Genomic DNA, 25,691 nt, shown 5'->3' with positions numbered 1-25,691 from the left:
TGCTGATGACGTAAGATATTACATCACTGATGACATATGTGTCTTTAAGAAAAATAAATATTTGTAATATATGTATAGCTAAAGATTAATGGAAGAAACATGGGTAAATAAGTGTCTAAATACAGTGATGTAATATCTGACGTCATCAGCAGAGGATTGCGGTCGCGTGAGTTATAGTTGCCTGCACTAACTATAACGGGGGAATTTCATTGGTTTTTTACGAGTGAAATGTCCAGCTAAACTATAACATGTGTGAAATCTATGGTTTTTTAAGTGAATATATATATATATATATATATATATATAAAACTCCAAGACAACGCTCCTTCTGAATTGCTGCGACCCAAGGGAGCTGGCGCACACGCCGGCGGAGCACGCCGGAAATTAAATATTCCAAAAGTCAGATAACGTGCGCTCTCAGGAACAAAGTAAAGTCGAAACGCGTTGTGAATAAACACCCGTTTCTCCGCTATCTGTGTTGATCTACTTTGTTCCTGAGAGCGCACGTTATCTGACTTTTGGAATATATATATATATATATATATATATATATATATATATATATATATATATATATATATATATATATATATATATATATATATATAACAACCCATGGAACGCTCCTGCTGGATTGCTCGACCCGAGGGAGGTGGCGCAAACGCCGGCGGAGCACGCCGGCTCGTAAATGTGATCAAGACTCGGCATAGAGTTGAAACGCGTTGTTGTGAGGAATAAACACCTCTTTGGACATTATTTTGGATTCTGGCAATTACTGGTAACTGAGAGCGCAGTATTGAACTTTGTGGAAACCTATATATATATATATATATACTTGTTATATTATAAATTAAAAAAAATTGTAAGTTAAAATATATATTAAAATGTTAAAAAAAATACATACAAACATATATATGTGTGTGTGTTTGTTTAAATAAATATATATTTACATATGTTTTAATATTGTTTCAATATATTTTATTTACATTATATTACGGTTACATGTTAGAATATTTAAGGTTTAACTATATATATCTGAAAAACGATATTTATGTTTTTATTTTTTTATATTAGTGTAAAAAGGTATTTCTTTTTCAATATTTTTGCAATTTACATTATAGGTATAGGAAACAATATTTTTGTGGTCGATGTTTTTAACACAATATTTTTTACCACAATATTTAGGGTTTCGATATTTTGTCAGTGAACCATAGTAGTAGTAGTACAAATATAACAATAATTGTCTCTTTTGCACAATAAATTAAAACCAATGCAAGACAATCAGAGCAATACATAATACTGCACTAGGTAAGGAGTAGAAAAAGAGACACCAAACAGCTTTTCCACATTTTACTCCAGGCACAAGCCAATGTGCACAGAACTGACAACATTTTGCTTCTCTGCACAGCTCAGAAAACATTTCAAGCAAATGCATTATTTTGCTCATACTGTCCATACATGAAAAATGCAGTATTTTAAAATATCAATGTGCCTAGACAACTATAACATTATTGCATATTTGTTCAAACAAAATTTAGATTTAAGATCTGGTTGTGACCTTTTAATCTCTTAGTATGGCAGAATTTAAGTTGTCAAGGATGCACGCAGTTTGGTAAAATAAAGGAATGTATAAACACATGTGGCAAACTGTCCACTAGGAGTGCTGAAGAATTCAATTTTCAAGAGGTTAGTGAACTTCATGTATTTGGAGCCAGCTCTTAAGATTGGTTTAAGGGTGTCAAGAAGCATCAAGATATCTGCCTCCATGTTTAATCCTCTTGAAGAATTTATGGTTTTCTGTTTAAAGGTTTTAAGGCACATCCTAGTTGCTGTTGTTATATTCCATATAGGTATCATAATATAGGCCCCGGTAACTTCATTACCCCTCACCTATATTCTTCCCTACATTACACTTGTCACGGTTTACAGAGACTGACCTTTTACATATATACGACACTGCATTCAGAACATGGGTTTTCCCTAGTATGAGATCTCATACATTATGCATGAGGATTCTTGGAAGCACAGCAGGACGACCATCTCCTGTATAATAGGCCGACACAGTAATACAGCGAGGTAGGACCCCTGGGGAGACCTATGGGTATATATACATCACATCTTGCTAAGATAAGGCAGAGGAGACCAAGACTTCCTGGCCGACACACTGACCAGAGACGCTGAAGTTCCTGCATGCAAACACTCCAGCTTGCAGTGGTCTAACATCCCGCGCGGGGTGTCCAACTCAAGACCAGGATGGGGTACCACAGTCTCTCACTTCAGGTAATGGAGTTGACTAAATACTAGAGGGATTCTTGGCTTAACACCTACACACAGGCTAAGTACACTTAGGTACATCTAGTTAGAGAGCCATCGTAGAAGTACGCATCTTTTATCATGTGTTTTATATACACATATATATTCATGACCATTGTAAGGTGGTAGAGCTATACCATCCATTTACCTTCATAGTACTGCTAATCATTTATATCTTATACTGTCTAATGGTTGCTGCACCTCATCTATTATACACCAGATTAACAACTGTTCAATAAATACCTATTGAAAACGCCCAGCCTGATTATTCTGTGTATATCTCTGAGACAGACTAAGTAAGCATGAGTGACTAGGCGAAAAGTAGTATATTATTTCCAAGGTCCTGAGGGATCAGGCTTGTCATGTTTGATGGTTGCCAAGAACTATTCTCTCCTTGGTAAGAGGAGATTCAAGTAGCACTGTGAGCTAGCTGGTACAAGAAGCCAACTTACTCGGTGGGGGTGTCCGGAATCAGTCTGACACCAATCCTACAGTGTATGCTGTCTAAACGTTCAGATCCTGTATACTTTTTATAGGAGCTACACGACACTGCATTATGAAGGGCTAGGTTTCTTTGTGAGAAAGAGTAGATGATGTTACAGTATTCTATGTGTGCAGAGCGGAAGCATCTCATTAGCCTAATTCCGTGATGAGTGTAAAAGAGTGGGAGAATTATGAAGCACACATGGTGACATACTCTGCCACAGTTTGATTTGGTGAACAAAGGTGCAGAAGAAAATCCCCAAATTCCTTGGGTAGGTTGTGCAAGGCATACTGAGGTTTATATAACAGTTGAGCATCAAGCTCAGAATCTCCCAACCCTTGAAATCCATTCCATATTTCATTCTTAGTTATCTAGCTTTAAACCAGAGAAAGAAAAAGTCTGAGCACAATTTATTCTTGGTTGTACTCTCAGGATAATTTTCCAAGTGAAAGTGGATTTCCTTATCATCTTCCAATATTTGGATATTGACAAGGCATTGCTCTAGGTGGTTTTTCATATGCAGATGTTGAAAAGAGGATGTGAGGCATGATCTTTGAGAAATGACTCATATCACTGGTACATAGATGCTTTGAGTGATCTGGTTCTGAACATTTTGCTGTGGTGGATGACAAATTATTAAGCTCACTGCAGTGCAGGTACTGAGACATTTTAAAATATTTGATTGCGTTTCCAACATAATAAACAATATGGACCAACCAGCCAGCCAGCCGAATTGTACATTTCCATTAGCCATGCATTGCTAACTATTTAATATACACATACCCAGATCCCATGTCGAGTTTTCTTTGAGCACCTGTGGAGTGACAGCATTTAAATTGACAGCTAGCACAATCAGCTTGATGTAATATGAAAGTTGGGTAGGGAAGGCACATCCAACCTTCATAATCCTATGTGGGGGAGGGATCAGGCCTATACATCGTGTACTGAGGTGGCCCAAGGGGTAAAGCACTAATCGCCTTCCCATTTCTCCATCCACCCTTCTCATATCTTGTTGAATTTTACGCCCTATATCCTTTCCCTATATATCCGTTTTTCCATTAACTTGAAATTATCCATGCCTCTTATCCAGCCCCAGATATCGGATGTCTCCTCACTTTCCCATTTCTGTGCTATATATTTCCCTATTAGCTGCTGCAAAGCCAAGGCTGATCAGTGTCTGCACGCAGTGTGTTGCATCTGTGGTTCCCAGTATGCCCAATAGTAGTAGGAATGCATCAATCTCTAGAGGAATATCAGTAACATTGCATCATTCCTGGATCAAAACCCCTCAATACTCCTGAATCTTAGGACAGTCCCAAACTGTGTAAAAAAACGTGCCCTCGTGTCCTGAGACATCCTGAGTCCTGAGACATCTATCCTCAGGTGCTCTGCCTCATCAATGTATCAAACTTCTGTGATAGTATATTCTGTGTACTATTTTCAGCTGTGTGAGTATAAAGCTGGCCTTTATAGCCATCTCCCTAGATAACGGGAGCTTATCAGTCAGTATCCCGTCATCGAACTAACCAATATGTTTTTCACATCTTGTCCTAAATCCCTGCAGTTCTTGCTGTGTGTGCACCATGAGAGTAGAGTATATGTGTGAGTTGGTCATCTTGGGCATATTTCCACCCAAAAGGTGTCTCTTTAGTGGACAACCTTGCACAGTATTCTCCTCCTTAGTTATCTGTGTCTATAGCACATATTTAAGATCTAGGTATTTAAAAAAGTTCATCTGGTATTATGTCCCCAGATAAGCAAATGGTACTATGCCATTCACAACCCATACATCTCCCAGCGATGATAGACCAATATCATCCCTTTTTTAAATCCTGTTCGCATGGATGCCATTTTCAGGCATGTGCTTACCCATAAGGGGTTTTAGACGTAAGTACCTAGTCCATTTATTTATGTAGATTATGCCACGCTTGCATTACTGTGGGAAATTCAGTATCCAACTGGTCACCGGACAACCCATGTAGGTATCTGCCCTTCCTCATCACCTGTCTATCTATTTAATATGCAGGGTCATCCAATGGGGTGTGTCCCGTCATTTATAATGCACAGCTGCGATGCATCACAGTATTTGTGAACATTCAGGAGAACAATACCTTTCTCATATGTTGAACTGTGCAATGTTCCTAATGCTATTTGTGGTGTGCAAACCTCCATGATCAATGTCCTCCATTGTTGGTCACGTTCTACGTAGAATACCTGTGAAAATTGATATTGACTATTTTGAACTTATATTTTATATATAGCAGCTATCTCCATCAAAGAAATCAGGATTTGACACCAATGTTGGACGTCATCCTCCACCGTATGGAGCAAGGGGATTAGATTAATGGAATAGTGCACCTGGTCGCTCCCCAACACCCACAATACCAAATATTTGAAATATTTAATTTCTGGTTGTAATGTGAGTGGCATATATCCACTGGGAATTCCATCCTCCCACTGGGTACATAAGGGATGTTTCCCAGTTAATAATGAGTCCCGTGCGATTCCCATAGATATCAAATATTTGTTTGAGGTGCAGCAGAGAGGCATCAGGATCCCCAATGTTTAGCAGAATGTCATCCTCATGGAGAGATGTCCTTGCATCCCAACCCTCCCCCACCACACCCATCAAAGCTGTATGTCCACTCTAACCCCCTGTTAGACAAATGTTCTATTACCAGTGTGAAAAACATTGGGGAGAGAGGGCATGCCTGTCTCATATTCGGCCCATCTCAAGAATTTTCTAGAGACTTTTTGGCATGGGATCAGTGTAGAGCAGTTAGATCCATTGTCCCAGGATTTTTGTTTACGGTCCAGGGAGGACCTGGCTTGGCAGATCAGGCTGGACTGTTCCCATGAGGAGCAGGGTCAAGGCTGATTTGCATATGGCTGGTTCCAAACTAGGGTGGCGTGGTGGGCAAAATAAACCGATGTATTAAACCCAGATCTGTTGACTGGAGGTCAATATTTGCATTGTTCAGCATTCTGTCCATCATCTATTCTTTTTGCTTTTGTCGCCCTAAGTGGGAAAGGTATGCCCAGATCTGGGTCCTGTGCTCACTGTGCCACTGGATTCAAGCTAGCATGGCTGATGAGGGGTGAAACCTCGAAACCAATCCCAGGATGCTTGTATCCGGTCCAGGGAGGACCTGGCTTGGCAGTTCGGGATGGACTGTTTTGATGAGGAGCAGGGTTAAGACTTATTTGCATATGGCTAGGTCCGAACTGGGGTGATGTAGTGGGTAAAAAAACAATGGATTAAACCCAGATTTGTTGACTGAGGTTGAATGTTTGCATTGTTCAGCAATCTGTCCACCAATTGTTCATTTTGCATTTGTCATCCCGAGTGGGACAGGTATGCCCAGACGTGTGTCCCATGCTCTCAATGCCACTGGAAACAAGCTAGCCTGCCTCATGAGGGGTGAAACCCCGAAACTGGTCCCAGGATGCCTGTTTCTGGTCCATGGAGGAACTGGCCTGGCAGTTTGAACTGGACTGTTCCCATGGGAAGCAGAGTCAAGACTGATTTGCATATGGCTTGGTTTAAACTGGAATGGCATGGGGAGCAAAAAATGATGGATTTAGGCCCAGATCTCTATACTGGGGTGAATGTTTGACATTATTCAACATTCTGTCCATCAATTGTTCTTTTTGCATTTGTTACCCTGAGTGCGACGAGTATACCCAGATGGGGGTCCCTTGCTCTCCATGCCACTGGAATCAAGCTAACCTGGCTGATGGCGGGTGAAACCACGAAACCGGTCCCAGGATGCTTGCTTCTGTTCCAGGGAGGACCCGGCATGGCAGTTTGGGCTGTACTGTTCCCATGGGGAGCAGGGTCATGACTGATCTGGATATGGCTCGGGTTAAACTGGAATGTCATGGGGAGCAATACAATTATGGATTTAGGGTCAGATCTCTGTAATGGGATGAATGTTTGACATTGTCCAACATTCTGTCAATCAATTGTTCTTTTTGCATTTGTCACTCCGAGTGGGATGGTATGCCCAGACGTGGGTCCTGTGCTCTCCATGCCACTGGAGTCAAGCTAGCCTGGATGATGAGGGGTGAAACCCCGAAACCGGGTCCAGGATGCTTGTGTCCGGTCTAGGGTTGACCTGGCCTAGCAGTTCGGGCTGGACTGTTACCATGGGGAGCAGGAACAAGACTTTTGCATATGGCTGGGTTTAAAATGGAATGACATGGGGAGCAAAAGAAACAATGGATTTAAGCCCAGATCTCTGAACTGTGGTGAATGGTTGACATTTTTTTAGAATTTAAATATAAGCATTCATCAGTGAGATTGGGCGATAGGAGCCATATTGTTTTGTGGTTTTCCCTCTTTATGTACCATTACTATTGTGGAATTTCTGAGGTAAACTGGCAATGATCTTGTATGGTAGGCCTGGATATTCATGTTGTGTAACGGTTTAATAATCAGCCATGTTACCATAGTTGCCAGTATGTGATACTCCTCCCTCTTGCCAATATATTCATCATCTTTCCTTCTGTGGGATGGGTTGCATAGTCTTTCTCTAGTCCTAGAAGTCCCCCTTCCGTGTCTACAACATACCCCTCTTGCTCCCACCTATCCCCTACCTCACCAGATATAACTACTCCACATAATGTTGCCTTATAGGTCCTGAGATTCTTGGTCAGTGTTTAATCCTTTCCAGAAGTGTTGAGTGGATGCCAGTTTCATACGCTGTGAACAGGTTATGGAGAATAAGGCCACGTGATTTTTTAAATTAATTCTGTGGCCAAAGAAGATCTTTCCTCATATTGGATAGTGTGATTTCAGTGCCCCAGCCAGGTCCAACCCCTGATTGGTATTCCTAGAAAAGATGGTTAGGTTCCACATACTCTCGATATTGTACTTTTATTTCCATTCTATTTCGAAAATGTTGCGTAGGGTGATGATGGCATGTTTCACAGGGCTAGGGAAGATCCTGAAACATTGATCAAGCAAGTTATATCTGATCCCATAGTGCAGGAAGAATTGACTGAGCAGGGGGGAACCATGCTGAGTGCATGTTGTGCACTGTGCAAATGTGGAAGGTTGAGTGGTAATATGTGTTGTTTTGGGGTATTGTGAAAACAGCATTATTCCAATGCATATACACTTTGGGCAAACAGCCAGATAACCCAGTATGATATATAGCACAAGCATAGAATGTGAGAAATGTTAACAGTCATTAACAGAGAAGTTACTTACCTTTGGTAATGCTCTTTCTGGTAGACACTGTACCTAGCCACATATTCCTCACTTCAAGAATAGGCGTGACACTGGATTTGAAAATGTACCAGTAGTACCTGTGTGTGTCAGTGTGTGACGCCATGCAAATTCGGATAGCATTGGTATGTGACACCATGCAACTTCGCACTGGTGCTGTTCCGCTAAGGAAATGACACACTGAGCTTATATAGGCACCACTCACATGCTCTGATGTCAGTTGCTTTCAAGACTGCCTGTGCCTCCAGACGCAGAGCCCCAAAAGCAAATTCATGTGACTATGTGCAGATTCGTTGACTGGGATCTTAATAATGGATCGAGGTCAACCACAGAAATGGGAGGAAGAGAGGGTCAGTGAGGAATCTATGGATGGATAGAGTCTCTACCAGAGCGCATTACCGAAGGTAGGGAACTTGTTTTTCGGCTAGAAATGTCTGGCTTCAGATTCCTCACTGTATGGATAGATACCAAAGTAGTACCTATTTGAAGGTGGATCTGTGGATGGACCCAAAGCAGAAGTTCTGCAAGACCAAGCGGGCAAAGTGCCCTTCAGTGAACCTGACTATTCAGACAATGGCGCTTCTTGAACATATGGACGGATACCCAAGTAGCAGCCTGGCAAATGTCTAGGACTGGTAATCCGTGAGCCAACGCAGTGGTAGAAGCTTTGGTCCTGGTAAAATTAGCACTCAGTCTTTCTGCAGACTCATTTTTAGCCATTGGGTGGCATATCTTAATGCTGAGCATGATACAGAGGGAGATAGTTCTCTTCTGCACAGCCTTGACTTTTTTTCACTCCAGAGAACCCCACAAACAGTTGATCATCCATGTGGTGATCCTTGGTACAATCGATGTAAAAGCTCAACTCTCTCTTGGAGTTCAAGTGATGGAGTCTCTCCTTCGAGGGGTGAGGCAAAGCATAGACGGCCGGCAAGGTGATGTTCTGACTGATGTGGAACAGTGTCACATATGTAGGCAACTGATATGCCAGTGTCTGTAAAACCAATTTGTCTGAGAAGAAGGTAGGATATGCGAGGTTGACACAAAGAGATAATGTTTGCTCTAACCAACACCCTCAGTAGTGCTGAGGGCAACGGAGTAAGTAGTAACATAACGGGCAAGGTAAACTTACAGGATACTCAGGCGTCAAACTTGTCTCTACTTACACCTGCAAAGGATGTATATGGGCAACTGAATTCACTGGCCCCCAATTTTGTAAGCACTATGTTCCAATTGGTTAGAAGCTTTGGCAACCAGCTTTAACTGTGGGTTATCCCCAGCAGCAGGGCCAGTAATTAAATCCTTATTGTGTCCTCGAGATATCAGACCCCTTTGCAAATGAGGAATGTTCACTAACTAGACAAAGAACTTTAAGGCTATCGCATAACTTACCACAACTTCAGTCCCTTTCTTCTTTGGAAATAAAGTTGGTTTCCTATCCCAATAATCTAAACTCTTCCACAGCACATTTAGACATTATTATTCAACAATTTCCATAGCAGCCCAAAAGACAAAACTAAAACAAGAACATCAACTCCCATGAACCACAGGGAGCTCCATAACATCATAGTCCTTTCACTGTGTCCATTATCCAAGCATATAATCCCTTCACACTGTCATCGCCTCCTCTTTCTTCGCTGCTTCACAGCCAGTTAAGTGTGCCTTCTTTTTTGCCTAACTTAATTATTGTTTTCTAACCCCGTGGAGGCGCAAGTTCAAAGCAGCCCCGGGGAGTGTTTAAATATTCTATCAGTGCTTTGTATACACTTGATTGCCTGTTTTACCGCGCCGTGCACGCGCTTTGCTTTTCAGATCCCCAGGCCGCGGGAACGCTGTTGCGTTCCTACGCGGCAGGTGCCATTGTGTTTGCGGTGATCTGTAAGCCCGCTAGGCGGACTGCCTCGTCTCGCTACTCCCGCTGCGCACGTCTCTTCAAATCTGAGAGACCGCGCTGCATTGCCTGCATTTTCTTCATTGTACGCCCCGGCAGAGGTCTGTATTGCTGGTGAACTGCGTCGACGCCGGAGGGCGTGTTATTTGCACAGTCTGTTTGTTGGAGGTTCTAACCTCGTTAACGCGCACGGCTAGGCAGCAGAGCCCGGTCACGGAATCCTGAGGGCTGTTTTCGTGCGCGAGGGTGGTGCAAGCCATAATGTGGACCTTGGGTCTACTCCTGTCACTGTCTAGGCCCCCCCCAGCTGCTAAGAAGCTAAACGTACTTGCGCTTCAACCACCACTTCTAGGAATTTAAAATATTTAAAATATTTACACGTTAAGCGTACTTGCGCTTCAACCAATACCTCTTAAAACATTTTTAAACTATGTTTGCCTGACCTTTTGGGGATAATGGAGGTGTAGGATTGTACCTACGAGGAGGAAGAGTCCCAGGCATATATGCAATGGGACGATGAATTTTTCGATGCAGGTAACTCCTCCATATACAGGGTGGTCCATGAGGTGGTAGGACCTATGGAGCAATGCCTGCCGAAAAGGATCGTCCAGGAATATGCGAAATTGGCGCAGGCCCACGCAGAGCCCCCTGCCTGCCCCCCTGCTGGAGATGAAGCCACCCATCCAAAAAGAAATGTTCAGAGGGGGTGGACAAGCCTGCTTTTGCGCGCCGTAAGAGTGCCTTTTTGGCGCAAGGGACACCCACCCCACCAATCCCTTTGGCTGCTCCAGAGCACCCTGAGACTCCTGGTCCAGCGTCCCCTAAGACTGATGAGGACTACCCGGGGGATTCGGATGATGAGGCGGGGGTCTTCACAGCCCTGGCACCCTGTGGTTGCTTCTCCCTCGGCCCAAGGGGACGATTCCAGCATGCTGGACCTGGACGAGATTGTCCACCCACGCTCTGCTGCCTGGACGCCCGGGAACTAGGTGGCAAAGTTCACTGCCGGCCATCTCCGTAAACCCCTTGAGAAGGAGGCCCAGGGCTGCCTTAAAGCAGAATGTCCGAGACCCACCCTTGAGGGCAAGGTTGCTTGTACGCCGGAACGGGACTAAAAAATGGCCACCTTTTTGACTAAATACATGAAAGATCCGCGTAAGGGCATCAATAGATCTTGGCGTTCATGCCAAGATAAGCTTCTGGACACCATTGGTCCAATGACAAAGATTTTGGACATGGCAGAAGAGGCTAAATTTTCTGGCTCCACTATATCGCCCGAAGTGCTGTCAAACTGGGCACAGCGGGACATCATTTTCATGGGTAACGCCAATTGTGCCTTGTCAACGGAGCAACGTCGCTTATTACTGATAAAGTTGGATCTCAAGCTCGGGGACCTGGCCTCCTCGGAGGTGGGCGCAGTGGCTCAGGGTGGCCTTTTTGGGGGCCCCTTTGTAAAGGAGCTTGGTAAATTTGTGGTGACCTTTACTCCTTGGATAAGGGACAGTCGAATATCAAGCGAGTTTTCAGCCAACGAGTATTCCACGGTGCCGGCCAAGGCTGGAGCGCTTGGCCGGCCGTGTTTTCCAACAGCATCCCCCCAAGGGATAAAGCACCAGTCGCAGTCAGTACAACACCAGCGTCATCTATACCAACTTCTACCCCACTAGAGGCCAGCGGTTTAGAGGTCGTGGAGGCTTCAAGAATAATGCCAGAGGCAGCAGTTCGAACGTCAGGGGTCGGTTGCCGAGCTTTCTGGATGCATAGCTGTCTATCACCTCAGATGCATGGGTCCTGCAAATCGTACAGGGTTTTCTTATAGAGTTCTACAAACTCCCTCGACAGGGAAGCCTTCCCCGACCTATTTGCTTTACAAGTCACGAGGCGGACCTGATCGAATAAGAGGTCTCCGTACTCTTGCGCAAAAGGGGCCATTTGTCGATCAGTCCTGCATTCCGATGGGTTTTTGAGCAATATCTTTCTTGTGGACAAATCCGCCGGCAGCCGCCGGCCGTTTATCAACCTCCGGGAATTCAACGGGTGGCCGGTGTACCGTCATTCCAGATGGAGGGGATCCATCTTCTGCGGGATGTACTATTTCCATCGGATTGGATGGTGTAGTTGGATTTGAAAGACGCCTATCTGGTGGTTCCGATACAACCCCCTCCACCGGCGTTTTCTGCAGTTCCGTTGGAGGGACCGGAACTACAAGTTTACCTTCCTTCCATTCGGTCTTTCCTCGGCACCATGGTGTTTTACCAAGGTGCTCCAGCCAGCGGTGGAGTTTCTCAGAGCTCAGGGTATATGCATGATCGTATATTTAGACGATATTCTCCTCATGGTGCAGTGCCCCGAGACATTGAGGACTCAACTCCAACAAGCGGTGAATCTTTTACAGAGCTTGGGGTTCGTTATCAACAAGCCAAAGTCGGTGCTCATTCCTTCACAGAGGGTGACCTTTCATGGTTTCGTCGTGGCTCAGAAGATGGCTAAGATCCACCACGAGTTACGACAGTCCATGGCCGAACCTCGCACGTCGCTCAGGCAAATTTCCCGGCTGGTGGGTCTTCTCTCCTCTTCCATCCAGGCAATTTTCCCAGGCCCCCTGCATTATTGGGCCCTCCAGCGCCTGAAGGCGAATGATTTGCAGAAGGGCCTCTCTTATGCCCAGTCAGTACTGCTCAATTCAGAAGCAAGGGAAAAAATAGCGTGGTGGCTGGCTCATATGGAGGCATGGAACGGCCGGGCGATTTTTGGCTCCGTTCCAGACCTGATCATAGAGTTCGACACCAGCAGGACCAAGTGGGGTGCCCGTTGCGGGGAATTCTCCACTGGCAGAGTCTGGTCATTAGACGAGCAAGCCCTTCATATCGACTGCCTGGTACTCCTGGCTGCTCGTTGCTGGACCAAGGACATGGTGCAGTCGTGTGTCCTTCTGGGACTTTTGTCTAGCCCATCACGTCTCGATAACGGCCGAATACCTTCCGGGACAGGCAAACCAGGTTGCGGATAGGCACTCCAAACATCTACATGACTCCAGCCTATAGAAGCTGTACCCACAGGTTTTTCAATGGCTGTCGGAACTGTGGGGGCCGTTCTCGACCGACCTCTTTGCATCGCGTCTCAATCATCAAGTGCCACGATTTTTCAGTTGGAGGCCGAATCCGTTGGCCGTGGCCAGGGATTCCTTTCTCCAGGACTGGAGTCAGGAGGAAGGTTATGCGTTTCCCCTGTTTTCGATGAGCGGCAGCCCAGATCCGTCGACAGGGGCGGAACTGGTAATGGTGACACCGTTTTGGAGATCGCAAGTCTGGTTTCCGGTTCTACTGGAACTTTGTTGGGATTCTCCAATCCAACTCCCCCGGTTTTCTCATCTTCATCTGAACCCGGATCGAGTGCCACACCACCTCACGGCTCAGGGTTCCCTGGAGTTGATGGCCTGGTGACTTTCAGGTAGCGCTGATCACTCCCAGACCTATCGCAATAGGCTGAGCTCCTCCTGTCAAAGGCGTGGGCAGCCAGCACTACCAAACGTTACCGGTTGCCTGGACAAGATGGGTTTGTTGGTGTCTTCGAAGGAACTTGGATCCCGTGGTGGCGGACGTAGTCCAGATTTTGAACTTTCTGGCTGATTTGGCAATGGATGGTTTGACATATTGCTCAATCAACGCAATTAGATCAGCGATTTCCGCAGGCCATGTCCCAGTGGAAGGGGCTCCGGTGGGCGAACATCCCTTCATTTGCAGATTGTTGCGTGGTATTCGGCTCTCTTTGCCACCAGAACTGCGTTATTCTGCGTTATGGGACGTCAATCTGATCCTGAATCTTTTTCTATCTTGGCAGCCAAATAAGTATCTTTCAATGAAAGAGCTCTCGGCTAAGCTGGCAATGCTGTTATGTTTGGTCGCCTGCAAGAGAGTTTCGGTAGTAAGAGCCTTGGACGTTTCCGCAAGGGTGTTTTCCCCGGAGGGGTGGTTTTAACGGTGGGACGTCGCACCAAGTCCCTCACTCGCACTGTCTCTTATCCGGCTTTTCCAGACGCTCCAAAACCGTGTGTCGTGGGCTGCCTCAAGGCTAATGAAGAACTGACTCAGGGCGAACGCCAGTTACTAATTGCCCTTAAGAAGCCCCACAAGGCTGTCTCTTCCCCCACCATTGCCAGGTGGGTGCGTTGGGTCATGCAGAAAGCGGGCATTGACACAAAACAGTTTGGCGCCCATTTGACAAGGGGCGCGATGGCCTCAAAAGCTTTTTGCTTGGGGGTCCGTCTGGAGGACCTGATGCGGGCAGCGGATTGGTCCTCGGACTCGACCTTCAAGAGATTTTACTTCAAACCGGTGATATTGGTTGCTCAGTTAGTGGTAAGTAAGCTTTAAACTAGCATAATCTGAGCCTCTGGTCCTGACATAGAATAGAAATTTGCCTAGCATTGTAACAATAAGTTTTAATTCTATTAAGGACATAGAGGCGAGGATTATCCCGCCCGAAATACCTCCAGGGCGAACTCTCCCCGTATGCTGGTAAGTAACCTGTTTATGAGTTATGTGATCTTGCTAACTGTTCCAACTGTCGCTCTGATGACTTTTCAGTTTCAAATAGCAGATGTTGACGTTCAGTGTTTCTGGTTCGGTCCCTTACACTGCCGTTGTTTTCTAGGTAACGACGGTCCGAAACAGGACCAGTGAAGATGCTCTTAGCGTGTCTCGCGTGAAGAAAGAGGAGACGATGACAGTGTGAAGGGACTATATGCCTAGATAATGGACACTGTGAAACGACTATGATGTTATGGAGCTCCCTATGATTCATGGGAGTTGATGTTCTTGTTTTAGTTTTGTTTTTAGGGCTGCTATGGAAATTGTTAAATAATAAAGCGAAGAAAGACTCAGCATAATCTGAGCCTCTGGTCCTGACATAGAATACAATATACAGCAGAATGTGTCATTTGATTTTATAGAGTCTATCCTTGATTCAGGAGGAAATTCCCAAATGATAATAATGGGCGACTTTAATGCAAAAATATCTAATGCTTTGATAAAGGCTCATAGAAATTAGGAATTGGAAGAAGATTGGGCTATCCCTGAACCGGTCTTTCCCCCAAGGATAAAGGCTGATAAACATGGAAGAATGCTACTGGAATCACTGAACGGAGTAACTGGTGTGATATTAAATGGACTAACCGATGGGGATGAACCCATTGCCTTCCCCAGAAAAGGAGTCACTGACTCCTCTATTATTGAATAAATCATAACCAGTCATGACCTATATCAAAAATACATGTTCTTTTAAACAGTGTTTGTGCTAGGCAGTCACCATACTATATTACATTCTGCACTCGGATTACAAGTACAACTAACATAATCTTGGGCGTTAACAGAAGGAAACGGAGAGGCTCTTGTTGCTTGTAAGCAAGGTTGAATTACTTGGACCACTAATAACAAATCCAAGTTAAACACAGTAGTCAAATTAACTTGCTTTCATCACCTACTTGGAGAAAGTAACCCTATCTTGATCTATGATAAGATAATCACAGATGCTGTCAATGAAAATCCAGAGGAAGTGTGCAATTCCAAAGATTTGGTATGCCCAAAAAAAGGAGGGAAAGGAAGTAGAATTCTCCCGGAAACTGATTAAGCGTGTTCGTTTACAATTCATTGCCTCCTCGCTAGGGGCAAAACGATCCAAGCTCTAAAAAGGAGAAAAAGAAAAATCCCCTCTGAAACTAGTAAAAACATCATGGATAATAACTGGGTGGATCTGCAGCCCAACAAAAGATCAGTAAAATCTTCTAGCATCTTATTTCTAAGTTTAGGGGCAGTAGAAAGAAACCGGCTTCTATTCCAATTCCACAGAATGAATGGATCCAAATACTTCAATGTTCTGTATGAGGCTAATTCTCCTCTGGTGCTCTGTGAGGTTTTCTCCAAGTCTACATCTGAGCATGACCTACTTGTAACTCCTCCTATGGCGAAGCATTTAGAGATGTATTTAAGAAGAGCAAGATCCACAGCAACAATGGGACCTGTTAGAATCCCCATAATTCTTCTGTAGGGCGACCAAAAAGGTTGGAGTAGGCTCCTCACTCCATGGTTTTACTACTGCTGTGCAACAGGAGTTACTCCTAGTTCTTGGCAGGAGGTGTAGTGGTCTCTCTGCATAAAAAAGGTTCCCACCTAACTCTGTGTAATTACCGTCAAATTACGCTACAAAATGCAAAGGGAAGATCTTCGCATCAAGTGTCTTGAACCATCTTAAGGACTGGGCATACCGAAGGGGGTGATTCTATTAGTTCAAGCAGGTTTTAGGCTCAAGCACTCCGTGACTGATAATATTGCTATTGTACAAACTATTATTGATAAGTACGTGGTGGCTAAATCTCAAGTTGCGTGGATGTCAACTTTTCTACAGCTTTTGATAAGGTTGACAGGCCTACACTTTGAAAGAAACTAGCTAGACTGGGGTTCCCTAGTGACTTACTAAGACTTATTGTTGCACTTCAAACATCCACTTGGAGCAGAATTCTAATGGGGGAGATAAGGTATTGACTCCAAACATTTAACTCAATATGGCCTGAAACATGAATGTATTTTAGCCCCACTTCTGTTTTCCCTTATTCCTAAGTGATCTCCCTGCCTGTTTTTAATAATTTTCCACCTAGAATTGCATTTTATAATACATATGTTTAATGTATGCAGATGATGTAGTCATGTTTTACCTTACTCCCATTGGCCTCCAGTGCAATTTTGATGTGCTCTCTGAATATACAGAGGCAACTTTTTATTACCAAAAACAAGGTAGTACCTTTCATAAGGAAGTGATTGTACCTTCCTTTTAGCTGGAAGCTAGGTTGTAGGCCTGTGGAGGTGGCCACAACATATATATACATAGAAAGGGTATTTTCCCAAGCCTTCGAAAGCACCCCACACTTTACTCATTTAGGGAGCAAGGCATCTGCGTACCCAAGATTATATACTTACTTTACATTTCTCTTAGATAGCTATCAGGGAAAGATAGCCCTTATTCTTTCTTATGCACTTGAATACATCACAATAGGTCGGTAATACGTCTTAAATGTATTAGAAGGAAGGCTTCTTAGGAAGATAGTATCCCTGAGTTAAGCAATCGCTGTCCAGGCATTACGCTTAGAGATTTGTCTTCTAAGTGCCTATTCTAGATCCCTGGCTAACGTGATCAGAGGGGCATATAACCTTCTCTTTGCATCTGAAGGCACTTTGAGAGCCCTTCTGAAGAACGAAGCAGTTAAGGATGAAGTAGGTATACGCACTTTTAACATTAATCTGGAGATTGCACTATTGAACTTTCAATGTTCTATTGCCCATTTGCAATTGTGGGCTTTAGCACAACTACAATTATTCTTTAAAATGTGATTGCCAGATTAAGCTATTCAAGGGACATCGCACATTGTTCTCAGTTGGAAATTTACAAATCCTATTCTGATAGCCTCTCTTTTAAGATGACCCAAGTTTCCATTGGACCATAGTACTAGGCGTTTAATAATCATGCTACGACTGGGTATCTTACCACTAAATAATTTTTCAAAGCACTGGTCGGACAAAAGAGAAAAGTTGGGAATATGTGATCTATGTAAAAGTGGGACTCAAGATATTAAGCATGTATTTTCTGTTTGACTCTATAAGTCAGTATTAGAAGCAAGGAAGCAGTTTTTAAAACAACTATGTTTTAAATTCAGTGCGAAGAAAACTAATAATCTGATTGCCTTAGCAAAATCACCTCAGAATGAATTTGTGTGCCACAATTTGAACAGTACACATTTTTAAAATAATTTTTATTAATGTATTAGCAGTCTATTTATATGGAGATTGTTGTATATTTTTTAATATTCTTTGAAGATTGTATATATTGTTGATCTCTGATAAGATCTAAATCAATAAAATCGAATTGAAATGAATTGACACAAAGAGCTTGAAGCTCACTCACAAGCAGCGCTTATGTTATGGTGGAGAGGATCATTGTTTGGAGGATGAAGAGCCACAAGGAACAGCTGTGAAGAGGCTCAAATGGAGTGCACATCGGAAAAGTTAGGACCAAATTAATACTCCACTGTGGGAGAGGGAGAGGGAGAGGGAGAGGGAGGGGGAGAGGAAGGTCACAAATGTTGTAACCTTTTTTACGAAATGCATAACAACTGGAGACTTAAACACTGAAGGGTGATCCAACAACCAAAAAAAATCTGAAAGAGGCAAAAGGTGTCATCTAACTGTGCCCAGAGCAAAGTCATGTTGGGGGAGAGACTTAACTATCAATAGAACACAGATAACCTGGCCTGGGTATGGTCAATCTGTAATTTACTGTACCAAACCACAAATTTGTCCCAATGACAAAGGTGTACTGTTTTTGTCGAGGGATAACTGGCTGCCAAGATGACATCGACCATGTCTGGGGAAAGGTGGAAGGTGTTTGACTGTCGTCGCACAATCTCTAAGCATGGAGGTGGAGATTGCGATGGCCTGGGTGCTGAACCCTGCTATGCTTCTGTGACAACAGATCCTCTGAGAGGGCAGTTTGACCGGAGGACAGATGCTCAAGCCCAGGAGTTCTCAAAACCATACTCTCTGTTCCAAATCCAGAGCCACTAGGATCACTTGGGCCTGGTTGGATCTGATTTCTTGAGAACTCGAAGCAGGAGTGGTATCGGCGGAAAGGCATAAATGAGACCCGAGCGGGAACTACAACATTTAGAACTGCTTACATTGCGTGTTCTTGGCATTGGTGAATAGATCGAGACAAGGTTCTTCCCATTTGAGGAAGAGACCTTGCACCACCTCCAGGTGTAATTGCCTCTCGTGCTCTGCCAGGCATCAACAGCAGAGTTTGTCTGCCCTGGTATTCAAGGAACCTGCCTAGTGATTCACACCAGGAAAATTCCTTGGTGGTCCAGCTATTTTCAGAGCTGCAAGGCCTCCCGGTGCAAGGTCTGTGACCCCACCTGCCCTGTTTATTACAGTAGCACATGGTGGTGGTGCGGCCCCTGAGCCCCTGAACCAGCCTCCACTCGATAAATGGAAGAAAGGCTTTCAAGGCCAAGTGGGTGACCCTGTGCTCCAGAAGGTTTCATATGGAACTGGGACTCTGCCAGACACCAGAGGACTCTGCTCTCCAACTTTCCCAAATAACTACCCCAATTCAGAAGCGATGCATAGGTCACCACTGTGAGCTCAGTGTGGGGAAACAGAGGAGTCTGCCACTGATCCAATTGGGGTCCAGCAATCACTACTGCAGATCTTTTGCAGTCTCCTCCAAAATTTGAACATGGTTGAACTGTTCCCTTGATATTGGCCCACTGAAACTTCAGATCCCACTGTAGAGACAGCATGTGCTGGCCTGCTCGAAAAGCAGTCCCAGGAGCCGCATAGTTGAGCTCAATGAGTTGCTGGACCACGTTTGAAAGATCGAGATCAAAACAGTGTCCTGAATGGCTCATATGAAGAGAAGCATCTGATATGGAGCCAGGTGAGACTTTGGCACATTGATAGTAAATCCCAAAATATGACAGGAGATTTGCAATAGTCTGGAGGTGACTGAAGACTGCCCAGAGTGAGCCCGCATTCAACAGCAAGTCTTTAAGGTAAGGGAAGACTAGCACCCCTGACCTTCAAAGGTGTGCTGCCACCAACCCCCATCACTTTTAAGTGTGAACCAAGGGGTGATTGTGAGAAGAAAGGGGAGCAGAGTGAACTGAAAATGCTCCTGTCCCACCACAAACTGTAGGTAGTGCTGATTGGCTTGTGGGTCAAGTATGTGGAAATAGGCATCCTGCAGGTTTAATGCCACGAACCAGTCGAGGGCAGACAATGCCTAAGCCTGGGTGAGCATCTTGAATTTCTTCATCTGAAGGAAGGCACTGAGGGATCACAGATATAAAATAGGATAAAGGACTCTGCCCTTCTTGGGCACATGAAAGTAGCAGGAATGGCAGCCAAATCCTACTTCTGGTGCTGGCACCCTTTCAATAGCCCCGTTGGTGAAAAGGGCTTGCCTTGACCTTGCGGGTGGTGGGCACCTCTGCCTCAACTGCAAACACTGATGGGTCCTATGCTAAGGCTGGACAAGCTGGATGTATGCTATATCTCTGCCAAAGCTGCAAAAGGAATAGAACGGTTGGTGCTGCTTGCAAGGTAGGCCAGCTCAAATGACATGCCATGGCCCTTATCTCTTAGAATCGCTCTAAAGAGGAATAAGCCTTGATTCCAAACAGGTGAGTCCTATCATAAGGCAAGTCCATATAGGAGGACTGAAAATCCCCTGAGAACCCGGCGCATTGCAGCCACTAATGTTGGCGAATGGCAACACTGGTGCCAATTCTCACCCGATAGAATTGATGATGACCAATCCAAAACTAATTGTGAACTTGACCACTTCACAACTTTCTTGAATGGCTTGGACAAGCACAGATCTGAGCTCTTCAGGGACACAGGGGGGACTTGAGCCACCGTGTCTGAACGGGCGTGGGAGTAGCACTTACTGAATGGAGAGCCAGGCTAGTGGAAGAGAGAACTTGCTTCGCAAACGTCTCCACCAATTTGGACACCTTATCAGGGAAGAAGTCGAAATGGTGAGGGGGTTAAATTTGCCCATGGAAGCCTGCACCACTAAAAGTTCTGGGGAAGGGTGCTGAGACAGGAATGCAGGGTCATCCAAGGCAGGGGGGTAGCGTCTCACTATTTGTTTGTTGATTGTGGGATGGGTACACCTGGCATTGCCACTGGATCCAAATTGGAGCCAGGGCAGCTGAGTCAAAAAATTCTCTGCACCTCAAAGCCACTGTCTAGATGCTTCTCCCAGTTTCCAGAACCAGCGCACCATGGTAAAAAAAGGGGCCCTCAGACAACAACTCTTGAGTATACTTCTGGAAGGACTGCTGTGCTGCTGGAAGGACTGCCGCTCGGCTGCTCTACAAGACTGCTGCCCTGCCAAGACTGCTGCCCTGTTTGTCTTGCTGCTCTGCTACCTTCTGCTTGGGAACAAAGTCTGGATCAACAACTGTCCCAAGACCTCCAGAGTGACTCTCAAGTCTAGTTTGCTGTCCTCCAATTTAGAGCCACACCTGCACCTGGACCCAACCTGACCCTTGGATGCAATAGTAAAGGTGCCCAGGTAGGCAAAATCCAAAAGTGGGGACTTGGAAACTTTTTGTTGAAAAACTGCTCTGAAAACCAGGAGGAGACCAGGATCAACCTGCTTGCCTATCCACCTGAGGTCAAATTGACTTTGCATATTCTTCCAGTTTCTACATCCTTCTCTGGAGCAGCAAATCCGTTTCAATGGTCCTTTGCCAAAGGGGCATCCAACCTCATGGAATTGTCTTTGGCTTCAGCCCTCTTGCCTTGTCCAACTGGAGATTTCAGAGACTTTGGGGCTTATTATGATGGTGGGCAGACATTAGTCCACCTGACATCCTTGCGGTGCTGGGACCGCCGACCAGACGTGCGGCTGTCCCACCACTGCAATTAGGATGCGTCCATCATACTGGTGGGCGCATCCAGGGCATTTAACATTGCCGACGGTGCTGCTGGTTGCTAAAATGCCATGCTGTGTATTTCCCTGCACTACGTGGCAACCATCACGCAGTGCCTGCCACCCAGTGCAGGGATATGCAGGGGGGTACCATGGGTACCCCCCCCTAGTGCACCTCCACCAACACAGAGGCGGCCCCCGAATTCAGCCTCTGTCTGTGTTTTCGCAGTGGGATGACCGCAACGTAATGACAGGCCGAAAGAGATTTCATAATCCCTACGGCGGTGCCTGCAAGGCACCGTCAAAATGCTGGCCTGTGTTTTGGTTCCGCAAGGCAGGCGGAAAAGGACCGCCTTGCGGAACCGTGACGGACAGACTTTCCGTCCGCCGGGGACAGATTGGGATTCCCACTGCCATCCTAATTCAGCGGTGGGAATATCCTGTGTGATGGCGAAATGACTGCCACCACCGGGCCGGCGGTGGCGGTCCTTCCACCATCCTAATGACCCCTTATGTCTGAATGTAGAAATCTTCACTGAGGCCTCGACCCAAGGCTATCTTGCGATGATGTTCCCTCATCAAATGCCTCCTGCAGCCTTGCCCTGCTAAATTTGACCTTCTCAGAACATTTTTTCTCATTAATTTTGCTGAAGGTAAGTGCTGTCTAGGCCAAATCCACTGCTTGTATCTGAACTGCCCTCCATAATGGTCAGACATATTTTTCGACCTTAACCCAGTCTTACGCGTTTAGATATCCGCAGTTGCTGGTTTGATCTTTTAGGTGCTCGGTTTTACTAAAACCTTTCAAAATTCATAACTCTGGTTCTACTGATTAGATTTTGGTCGTTTTGGTTCCAAATAATAAATTAGAATTTACTCTATTTTTGGTGTGGAATTTTTCTTGTACTGTGTTTTCACTTTAGTACAGTTTGTGTGCTAAATAAATACTTCACACATTGCCTCTAAATTAAGCCTTACTGTAAATAATTCCAGCTCCAGGTTCCTTAACAAAAAATAAATGTTTTTCATGCACATCGCATGCCCCCACCCTAGTGATCAGAATTCTAACTTCTCAAGGCCCCTTGGGGCCCATTTTAAGCACCCATTGTAAGAGTTATTAGCACAAAACTTCTTCCAGCCATCTTTACTGGGCAGGGAGGCAAATTGATATAATTAGCAGTAATATACAGAGACAGCTCTTCCGCCTTCCACAAAATGCTTCACAAACTCAAATTGGTTAGAGTTTGGGTTAATGGAACAAAACATAGGGAGTCAAGCAGCATATTTAAGAATGTGCTAATAAACTCGGAGCATCACATGAACAAACACTTGACCATTTCAATTGGATGGAAATAACAAACCCACAAGGAAAAACTTTGCAAGACACTATCTCGAAAAAGCATTACAAAATGTCCACATTAAAGACCTTCAGTCTTTGCCTACAAGCTTGAGCATTTTGAAAAAATCATTAAACAAACGTTTCAAGATATTTCACGTTTTCAAGATAAAAAAAACTGACAGGATTACCTTTGCAAAAGATTTTCAAAACCCTTGAAATGTAAACTAATGGCTTATAGGTTTGTGCGGTTTCTACCAGCCGACCTCAATCCTCCTTGGACTAAACCACTGGACATTAACAATTGCAGGCGGTGCAAATATATGACTAAATGAGTCTTGAAAACCCTTGTGCACATGCCTACCCTAGCAAAAGACTGAGAATTTTGCTGCGTGTCACATTTAATCAAATGGCAATCGCACAAACTGACAGGTGCTGAGCGAATGTTTCAATGAAGAGAGCACTCTATTAAATAGTAGATTCTTAACATTTATGACACAAGGAGAAAAGAAACTTGAAGGAAAATGATTTACTGACTTTGAATTCTACATTTTATAAATAAAATGAGTTTGTAGTACTCCCTGCCCTCACCCCTTTGGATGCCATTGACTACTTTTCATATTATTGCTGACAGGATAGAATATACAACAAATTTGACAAGACTCTTTTCTAGTTTGCACTGTGCTTGGATTTTGCATTGCATGGATTAAGATTATGGATATTTATATAATGGATTTAGAGATTAAGTAATTTCATAAATGTTTAAAATAAATATATTTTTCCTTTAAGTGATAAATCGTAAATTAATTAATCTCAAATGTGCATTATAAACAAGCACTGTAAGAGTTTTAATTAACCAAATAATAAGGATTGATTGATTAAGTTATTTCCTCAATGACTGAGCACCATCTGTCTCCATCTCCTCTAAAGTCCACTTATAAAACGCTGAGTTGTAAAAGACGCCAAGATTCACCATTAAAGGTGACCATGTTTAATATACACATAGCTCCATCGTTGCTCTTATTCAACATTTTGGATGATATTTGGTTTCTATGCGGAAGAAACACAGTTTATCATCTGCTAGTGGACAGAAGGCAAGTCTGTCCAGTTAAATTCAGATTAGCTAGAGGTGTTTATCTTTGGCAAACTTCCATACATTGATCTCACGCCTGGTGCGACTCCACCCTGACCATTGGAGATAGCGCATTATCTAGAAGTCGTTTTCAACACCAATCACTCTTTTAAGGCTCACATTAACAAACTCAGGGTGACATACGCTTTTCTTCCTAAGTTCAAGGAGAATTTTCCTCTTCTTCCTTCAGCCTAAACAAATGGTGGTACAGGTTACCACTGTGTCCCCTTTGAGCGAATTAGATTCCCTTCTTCTAGGGTCTACTCTTGGTACCTTTTCTTGTGTCTTCAGCACACTTTGATTTGGGTCTCAGTAGGTGAGCATGGATTTCTGAACATCTGACTTCCGAACATTGTCTGCTCATCACCAAAAGACGCCTATTCAAACCTGTTCAAGCGTCTTGGAATCTTCGTTTATGTTACTTTTAACAGATGATCTTGCTTCATTTTGCACAGATTCAATAGCTATGTGCCCAGCTGGATCCCGCAATTCTTGTTCTCCCATTTTCTTGTCATCTCTTGGATCAAGAAAGCTGAAAATCAATCCTTGCTGGTTATTACTGCTAAGGCTTGAAAGGATCTCCCTGTTGGTCTAAATTCCACAGAAAACTAACTCTGCTTCCGTGAGAGTCTTACAAATTGGCAGTTTAAAAATTCAATGTATTAATTAGTATTAGTATAAGTGTTAGAACACTCTGTTCCAGAGTAAAAGCCACAACCAAAAAACAGGATTCATCAACACCATCATCATTTTACCCTTGCTTTTGACATTGATTTCTCTTATCTCCGTTTCTTTAACTGTTCACCTTGAAGGAAGTGTTCAAAGTGGGAAAGTGGGGACATATCTACTGCCGAGGGGTTCTGAAATATGAAACAGAGTCCACGGCAAGGTTGTTAAGATTGCCCCTACATAAGTACAATTTGTCTCCATTTCACTCACTATGCAATCTAGTACTAGAGAGATTAAGTGTGTCTTTTGATTTCTCGCCCTAAGTGCGCCAGGTATTCCCAGACGTGGGTCCTGGGCTCACTGTACCACTGGAATCAAGCTATCCTGGCTGAAGAAGGGTGAAACCCCGAAACCGGTCCTAGGATGCTTTTTTCCGGTCCAGGGAGGACCTGGCTTGGCAGTTCAGGCTGGACTGTTCCCATGAGGCACAGGGTCAAGACTGATTTGCATATGGCCAGGTCTAAACAGGGGTGGCATGGTGAGCAAAAGAATGATGGATTTAACCCAGATCTCTTGACTGGGGGTGAATTTTTGATTTGTTCTGTATTCCGTCCATCAATTGTATGTCTTCTGCTTTCTCGCCCTAAGTGCGCCAGGTATGCCCAGACGTGGGTCCTGGGCTCACTGTTCCACTGGAATCAAGCTATCCTGACTGAAGAGGGGTGAAACCCCGAAACCGGTCCTAGGATACTTGTTTCCGGTCCAGGGAGGACCTGGCTTGGCAGTCCGGGCTGGACTTTTCCCATGAGGCACAAGGTCAAGACTGATGTGCATATGGCCAGGTCTAAACTGCGGTGGCATGGTGAGCAAAAGAATGATGGATTTAACCCAGATCTCTTGACTGGGGGGAATGTTTTGATTTGTTCTACATTCCATCCATCAATTGTGTGTCTTTTGCTTTCTCACCCTAAATGCGCCAGGTATACCCAGATGTATTTCAAGCATATATCGTAATCACCCTCTTACTGCCTCAAGAGGCATCCCTCGTAGTCCTCCTATAAACCGTCCTCGCCTCTTCCCCGCTGGTAGCGGAGTGAGCAGTGCTGTGAGGTTTATATAGGTGCCCAGCTGGGGTGAACTCTA

This window comes from Triturus cristatus, chromosome 4_2, assembly GCF_964204655.1.
Source record: "Triturus cristatus chromosome 4_2, aTriCri1.1, whole genome shotgun sequence".
Taxonomy (NCBI): Eukaryota; Metazoa; Chordata; class Amphibia; order Caudata; family Salamandridae; genus Triturus; species Triturus cristatus.
The sequence above is the reverse complement of the archived record's forward strand: the minus strand, read 5'-3'. Positions refer to the sequence as shown.